Source organism: Palaemon carinicauda, chromosome 10, assembly GCF_036898095.1.
Source record: "Palaemon carinicauda isolate YSFRI2023 chromosome 10, ASM3689809v2, whole genome shotgun sequence".
In the NCBI taxonomy this organism is placed as follows: Eukaryota; Metazoa; Arthropoda; class Malacostraca; order Decapoda; family Palaemonidae; genus Palaemon; species Palaemon carinicauda.
Window position 1 is genome coordinate 134,078,677 of NC_090734.1, and position 9,381 is coordinate 134,088,057.

Here is a 9,381-nt window from a genome sequence, read left to right on the forward strand (position 1 = left end):
AGCCCTAGAAAAGAGAATTGAACAACATAAGAAAAGTGTCAGGTATGCTCAAGATAATAATGCACTCTTTGCCCACGTTAGAGATAAAAATCACCCTATTAATTGGTCAGGTGCAAAGAAATTGGTTCATTCAAATAACTTAGTAGAAAGAAACATCATAGAGTCCAGTTTCATAAAAGAAACCTTTGAAAACAACTTAAATATTGGTCATGGAATGTATAAACTCGACGCCTTTATATGTAAAGAGATTTGTAAACTATATAAAAAAACATTAACCACTTAATGTAGAATTGAATGTATTGTGAATAATTAACGTCGGTGTGAAATTAATATTTAGACTAAGCTACCATTCATTAAAAGAAACAATTATTTTATATAGTATGCATAAGTATATTGGCACTATATAGTGTTATGCTAGATATAAGTATTGATATATACATGATTATATGTTTATGATATTAAGGTTGTTATACATATAAATGTATATATGCATAGGTATGTATGTGTATATATGTATACATGTATATATGTGTGTGTATATGTATGTATATGTGTATGTGTATGTATGTGTATGTGTAAGTATTTATGTATATGTATATGTATTTGTATCTGTATGTATGTATATATATGTATATGTGTATGTGTATGTATATGTATATGTATGTGCGTGTATGTATGTATATGTATATGTGTGTATGTGTATATGTATATATATATATATATATATATATGTATATATATATATATATATATATATATGTATATATGTATATGTATGTATGTATGTATATGTATGTATATATATGTATATATATTTGTAATTTTGTGTATGTTTTGCTTATGTATTTATATAGATAAGGCTACCGCATTGACATATAAATAACTGTAATGAAAGTAAAATAAGAAGAAAACAAGAATATACCCGCCACTAGAAATGACCCTTTTTAGCAGGTGTCTAACGAGCTTTCAGACTCCGCCTACGCACACCTGAGTCAAGCCCAGGTAGCGGGTAAGGGGAGTGTCATTGTTCTCTAAATCTCTATATGTATGTTCGTACTTTTGCTTTCCCTATAAAATGTAAGAAACCTCTCTCAATAAATCAGTCCTCTGAGGAAGTATCACGAAACTAGTCAGGACTCAAGTGTATATTCTGTATTTTCATTTTCCCTGTGGTTCTTCTGCATATATATGTATATATATCTGTATGTATATATATATATATATATATATATATATATATATATATATATATATATATATATATATATATGTGTGTGTGTGTGTGTGTGTGTGTGTGTGTATGTATATTTTATATATATATATATATATATATATGTGTGTGTGTGTATGTGTAAATTCAAACTACCAATGCAGTTTTACGATGTTTTATGGATGTTTCCCACCAATTCTATTCCTACGAAAATAATTGATGCGATTACATCATTCACTGAAGTCGAGAGAATATATATATGAAGAACGTAATACTCCCACGCTATGTACGATTCTCCCCCCCTCCCCCACCCACCCACCCACTCACCCACCCACCCACTCACTCACCCACCCATTGACCGCATCGTCATAATCATGACCTTCAGTCGCTGTTTTAGAAGACAAAAAAAAAAAAAAAAAAATGACTAAAAAAATCTGCTACTGTTGCCTATTCTAATTATTTTTAGATATTTTGATTATGTTTTTACATATAGTTTGATTATGTGTTTATTTGTATTTTGATTATTTAGTTATTTTATGGTTGTTTATTTTTAATTTGAAGCTTTTTATATTTCAATTATTCAGTTATTTTAACGTTATTTATTCATTTATAATATGAAGCTTGTTAGAAGGAAAAACTGCTATTGTCGCCTATTCCTCGAATTATTTTTAAATATTTTATTGATTTGTTTACTTATATTTTTTTATTATTTATTAGTTTTAAAGTTATTCATTTGTAATTTGATGCTTTTACCCTAGCTGACTTTTCTTTCTTTTTAATGAACTCTATATGACTCTCATATGAAACATGAATTTTGTCCTTAATTAGAAAGAGAATCTGCCTCTATTTGTGGCCTTGGAGGAGGGGTTTATTTATCACTATGATAAGCAAAGCTGTACTAGTCAGGGCCACCAATACTAGGTTGGTTTGCTGTGAGCCATCAGACGAAAATCTCCCACCGTCACCAGTCCTCAGTGGCTATCGTTGTGATGAAAACTGACCAAACTCCAGACATGAATAAAGACATGTCCAAGGCCTTTGTCCTGCTGTGGACTAGAAACGGTTGCATTTGTTGATAAAAGGTTAAAGGTGTCTGGTTTTAGTTCCAGTCTTCAGATTAGATGCTCACCAGAATGTCAGCTACAGCAGTGGTCTCCCCAGTAAACAGCTTAATCCTACAGTCCCGGGCTGGGATCGATCTGTTGCCATGTGATTGTTAGGCGAACACATTCCCACTGTACTAGCCAGGAGGCTGTTGATGTTGGTATTCTCAAGTACGGCATTTAGTAGCCTAATGCCTATCTATACACTTGGACATGCTGTTCTGTCCTATTGCTCTTCTTATTCATTTTAGAAGTTGTTATAGTTTATGTGATAGATCTAATTGAATGTTGTTACTGTTTTTGAAGTAGTTCATTTTGATTGTTTATTCGTCTCTTGTAGTTTATTTATTTCTTTGTTTCCTTTCCTCCATGTGCTATTTTTCCCTGTTTGAGCCCTTGGGCTTATAGCATCTTGCTTTTCCAACTAGGGTTGTAGCTTAGCTTGTAATAATAATAATAATACTAATAATAATAATAACAGCCGTCTCTATCTTGAGCTTTTAAATCAATACTTCTCCATTCATCATCTCCTACTTCACGCTTCATAGTCCTCAGCCATGTAGGTCTGGGTCTTCCAACTCTTTTGGTGCCTTTTAGAACCTAGTTGAAAGTGTGTGTGTGTGTCTGTTAGTATGTACAATCATTCGTGTTTAAGGGTATATGTATAAATATGTATATTATTTATACATATTTACAAAATTAATATATGCATGTATTTATGCATATATATATATATATATATATATATATATATATATATATATATATGTGTGTGTGTGTGTGTGTGTGTGTGTGTGTGTGTGTGTGTGTGTGTAAAACCAATGTCATCATCCCAGTGAGTAACCATAAATGCATTACGGAAATGACCTGAGATATCGGAACGATTTTGGCATATTAAATCAAACCGCAAGGTGAATTAATAACGACTAAAATCTCTCTCTCTCTCTCTCTCTCTCTCTCTCTCTCTCTCTCTCTCTCTCTCTCTCTCTCTCTCCTTATGAATGATCTTGGGCTCCTGTCTCGACACATCTCATGAATAAAATATGGCAGAGATTCATCACTCTTGGTTGTGGGTGGCCTCGTGATTCTCTGATCAGTTATATTATTTGCATTTTACACACACACACACACACACACACACACACACACACACATATATATATATATATATATATATATATATATATATATATATATATATATATATATATACACACACACACACACACACACACACACATATATATATATATATATATATATATATATATATATATATATATATATATATATATATATATATAGATATATACATACATACATACATAAATACACACACACATATACATACATACATACAGACACATGTACACACACTTAATAAGAGCATTAATATTTTATAAAGTTTAAATCGTTCATTAAAATTTATATCTTTGCAATATATTAAGCTCCAAATAGTCTACATAGCGAAATCCACAGCGTTTCCTTATTAGGTTCATCGCAATATTTTTTCCTTAAGTTAATGCAGTTATATGTTGACTAATCGTACTGAAATTTTCAATGCTACCTAAATAACACCTCGAATAGGACGAAATTATATGAAGATATTCATTAGTACCCCATGAATCTCTGGAGAGGTTCGTTTTCTTTAAACGCATGTTGTTATAAGTTTTCTTCTATAAATATATGGGTAACTTAAGAATAATGTTCCCAGTTCAACGTTTATACTAATGTGTAAAAGATATCGTAACGTAAATTGATATTGCATTTATAAACTTGTATTATTGAATGTTTTAAATCTGGTATGAGTTATTGGGGTTGGTAAATAGTATTTTTAAGGTCGCTAAATACTAAACAGAAACAAAATGTACACCTAAAATAGATTGATTTGATCATTTACACTATCTTTAATCAAAGAAATCTAGGTTAAGGTTAAGATATTGTCATGAGAACTATTAGAATGTTGATCATAAATTATCCATTAGTCTTTTGAATACAGTTTTATTCTTCATTGATGTATGATTGTTAGATATTGTATGCGCTTATTATATTTTTATAGATGTATGTCTAAACTTAATATCATCTATTCATCGTGCCTAATTAAACACTATACACGCACACACATGTTAAATGTGTGTGTATATATATATATATATATATATATATATATACATATATATATATATATATATATATATATATATATATATATATATATATATATATATATATATATTATATATATATATATATATATATATATATATATCAGCAACATCATCCTTTTCCCTTAACTGGTAAAGACTCTAGATAAAATAAAAAAGATAAAACCGAACATGGAATAAACACAATCTACTTGTCAAAAATCCCTCCATATACATGACACCATTAATTTCTGTTGCTTTTGCCCTCCTGCGCCTTTATTATATTATGGCTTCCCTTTTTCAGTGTTTTTCTCTTTATTCTGCCTCTTTCCTGTGTGTGTTAGAGAGAGAGAGAGAGAGAGAGAGAGAGAGAGAGAGAGAGAGAGGAGAGAGAGAGAGAGAGAGAGAGAGAGAGAGAGAGTCTTGTTCCCTTCCTTCCTTCAACTTTTTTGCTAGTCATCCAGAAAGCTGGTTGGATCTTATTAAATATTAAAATATATTATTTTTATTTCTCATTGCTTCTCCTGTACTTTATTTATTTCCATATTTCATTTTGTCACTGGTCTATATTCCCCAGTTGGAGCCCTTTGGCTTATAGCAAATCCTGCTTTTCCACCTAGGGTTGTAGCTTAGCTTGTAATAATAATAATAATAATAATAATAATAATAATAATAATAATAATAATAATAATAATAATAATAATAATAATAATAATAACATCAACAGTTTAGGTTAATTTATTTTAACCATGATAATCCCTTTAAACACTTCTATGTATCTCCATATTTCTCTCACTCTTAATTTTCTACATTTCATGTACTGCACAGACATTTCATCTTCAAAATTTAAATCCCTCTCTTCTTTGATAAACATGCAATAAACAAATTACTTTCATATACGAGTTTATGAAAGTATAATATTTATTTGTAAAGTAAATGAAGTTAAGTGATCACATTAATTGGAAAATTTCTTATATTCATTGTTAATCTTTAATTTCAATATTTTATTGAAGATTTGTAATCAATGTTTTAATTTTATTAGATTTGTAACAAATGTTTTTTTTTTTCTCGTAGATTTATAAAAAATGTTTTCATTCTCATATATTTATAACAATTGTTTTCTTTCTCATAGATTTATAACAAATGTTTTCTTTCTCATAGATTTATAACAAATATTTTCTTTCTCATAGATTTATAACAAATGTTTTCTTTCTCATAGATTTATAACAAATGTTTTATTTTTCATAGATTTATAACAAATGTTTTCTTTCTCATAGATTTATAACAAATGTTTTCTTTCTCGTAGATTTATAACAAATGTTTTCATTCTTATATATTTATAACAAATGTTTTCTTTTTCATAGATTTATAACAAATGTTTTCTTTTTCATAGATTTATAACAAATGTTTTCTTTTTCATAGATTTATAACAAATGTTTTCTTTTTCATAGATTTATAACAAATGTTTTCTTTTTCATAGATTTATAGCAAATGTTTTCTTTCTCGTAGATTTATAACAAATGTTTTCTTTCCCATAGATTTATAAGAAATGTTTTCTTTCTCATAGATTTATAAAAAATGTTTTCTTTCCCTTCCAGTCGGCTAAAAACGGAACTGTCGTTCCTGAGGCGCCGAGGTGCCATCAGAACAGACGAGGAAGACGGTTTGGGTGACCGGGCGTGTGGGCGCTGCAGGGTAGAATTGGGGTATATCATTAACAGAGGTGCACCTTGTCGAGCTTGCCGGCAGAAAGTGTGCAAAACAGTGTCGAGAGTATAGCGTCAATGGCCGGGACTGGGTGTGTCTGGTCTGCCACAAGCAAATGTGAGTACCCCCCTTTAATTCGTTTTCTTTTTGTAAACCGTTTTCTTTTATTTAACATGAACCGTGGCAGTGTAGTACCGTAGAGTTATATACGACAAGTTGCTAGTAGTTTTTTTTTAAAGTTAATTAAAGTTTATAAGTTGACAACTGAGTGTGATGTGTAAAAAGAATGTAGTGTATCTTAGAATTTTTCTAGTACCTTTTAAGATCCTTGAAATTTTACTAGGAATTTCCCAAGGTCCAGAAATTTTCTTGTAACTTCGAAATTGTGTGAACAGAAAAACAAAACATAACAGTGTGAATTTATTTTGCAATCTTACAGAGCAAAGGAAACTTTAAAAAATATATATATATATATATATATATATATATATATATTATCCATATTTCTTATAATGTTACCGATTTATTTATTTAAAATTTTTATTAATTTTGTTTTCCAGTCAAATTATTTTGAATAGATACACAGTAATCAAATCTTATTTATTGTATCACACTTAATTGTTTTAATACAATCTTCAGGGTACTATTCATTGTATCTCTCTTTACTATTTTATTAAAATCTGCAGGTTATTTTTTTCATCATTATACATTCGTATCAAATGCCTCGAATATTGTAGAAAATCTTTCAACTTTCTCACTCTTAAAGAAATAATTTACTACTAATATAGATTGGTTCTATTATTAGCATTATGTTCAATAAGAGAAATTCTAATAAAATATTAGGAGTGATACAATACATTGGTTTTTTTTTTTTTTTTTTTTTTTTTTTTTTTTTTTTTTTTTTTTTTTTTTCCTTTTTTTTTTTTTTTTTTTTACTGGATATTTTTTATCTATGCATTCCTAAATACCTCGAGCGTTTCACGAAATATTTTAACTTTACCACTCTTAAACGAACCCTAGATAACATTTCCCTTTTCAATTTTTCACGGTGTAATGGATTTGTGTGTTCTGCTTAAAATGATTATTCATGAAGCTCCGCTTCATTGGGTTTCGAATCCCTCTTTCGTGGGTATAGTGCAACTCTCTTAAAGAGTCCATCCTCACATCTGTGTATTTAAGACTGCTTATTTGTTCGCTGGCCTAAGTATAACCATGCTTGCAATCAAGTACTCACTTGAAGATCGTTTTAATTACTGAATTTCCTAATGTCTTAAGTCGATATTCAATTTTTTGCATATTTCTTTTCGTTATTTATTTTAATATATTTATTTTAGGTTGGAGCCTGGGCTTATATATTTCATCATAAGAATTGTAGTGGCTTATTTGCTCGCTAGCCTATGTATAACCAAGCTTGCAATCAAGTACTCACGTGAAGATCACTTTAATTACCGGATTTCCTAATTTCTTAGTCGATATTCAAGTTTTTGCATATTTCTTTTCGTTATTTATTTTAATATATTTATTTTAGGTAGGAGGCTGGGCTTATGTATTTCATCCTAAGAATTGTAATGCCTTATTTGTTCGCTAGCCTAAGTATTTATGTAATCAAGTACTCACGTGAAGATCACTTTAATTATCCAAATTTTAATCAAATTTCCTAATTTCTAAAGTCGTTATTCAAGTTTTTGCTTTTTTACGTTGTTTATTTTAATATATTTATTTTAGGTGAGAGCCTGAATTTATATATGTTATTATAAGAATTGTAATGCCTTATTGAAAACGTCCCTGGCTAGCAATCTGTTGGACGGGAGTTCGATTTTCCTTTGTGTTATTTCTACTGATAACAACTTTTCTCACTCAGTTGTTTTTCAAGTGAGATGACAGTGCCACTTTCATCAAGGGTCTTTGAGAACGTCACGTGTGTCTAGTTCTGCCTTCTCTTGCCTTGTAGTGGCAGTGATGCGTATCGGAGGGGTCTCTCTCTCTCTCTCTCTCTCTCTCTCTCTCTCTCTCTCTCTCTCTCTCTCTCTCTCTCTCTCTCTCTCTAAGTCAATATTATTCATTCAGCGTTATTATCAACATTATTAAGATGCATTTGATTATTTGTTTCATTATTTGTGTACTTCTATTGAAGTGTCATTTTTGGTCTTTCTTTTATAGACCTTTTACAGAAAGGAAAAATTCAGAACTGGTAAATAATGGAAATAGAAGGGTTCAGCCAATCGAAGGAATATTTTAGAAATGAAAATGTATGTGATCGAGAGAGGCAGAATTTCAGGTATAGAAAGGAAAAAAAACGAAGATTTAATATATATATATATATATATATATATATATATATATATGTATATATATATATATATATATATATATATATATATACATATATATATATATATATATATACACATATATATACACACACATACATACATACATACACACACTCGAGTGTGGATGAGATCATGGTGAAAGGTAGATGGAGATGGTTTGTGCATGCCCTTAGCACTCCCCTAGAGAGATTAGTTCACGAAACAGTTAATTGGGCTCCACAAGGCACTAGAAGAGTTGGAAGACCCAGCCCTACATGTCTGAGGACTATGGAGCGTGAAGTAGCAAGGAGATAATGAATGGAGAAGCATTGATTTAAAAGCTCAAGATAGAGGTCCTTTGTGTCAATAGGCGTAGGAGGAGATGATAATGATGATGCTGATGATGATATGGAATTATACAAAATAATGTGAGGCCCTTTGCGTCAATAGGCGTAGGAGGAGATGATGATGATGATGCTGATGATGATATGATATGGAATTTTACAAAATAATGTGAGGCCCTTTGCGTCAATAGGCGTAGGAGGAGATGATAGTGATGATGCTGATGATGATAATATGTGGAATTATACAAAATAATGTGTGAAAATAAATTGAAAACTGAAAAGAAGCGAAGAACTAAAATGTGTTAACAACTATGAAAATAGGCATTTGAGAAATTGGTCCAAATATCTCCAGAATAATGATGACAGACGAAAGGCTTCGAGTACCGGTCAGATAGTAAAAGTCAGTTAACCTTTGAATAACTGGAATTGGAAAAATTCCTATTCCAGGGTGAAGGTATGCTGTTTATGTGGATTGCCTTGCCTTAATCTTTGTTAAATATGTTTGCTATGAGTGTACCCTATACACACACACACACACACACACACACACTGAAACTCCAT

General features: G+C 30.2%; 1 pseudogene; it reads left to right on the forward strand.

Annotated features, from left to right (window-relative positions):
- The window catches only part of LOC137648273 (fap1 adhesin-like), a 218,615-nt pseudogene that overhangs the window by 127,501 nt on the left and 81,733 nt on the right, over positions 1 to 9,381 (forward strand).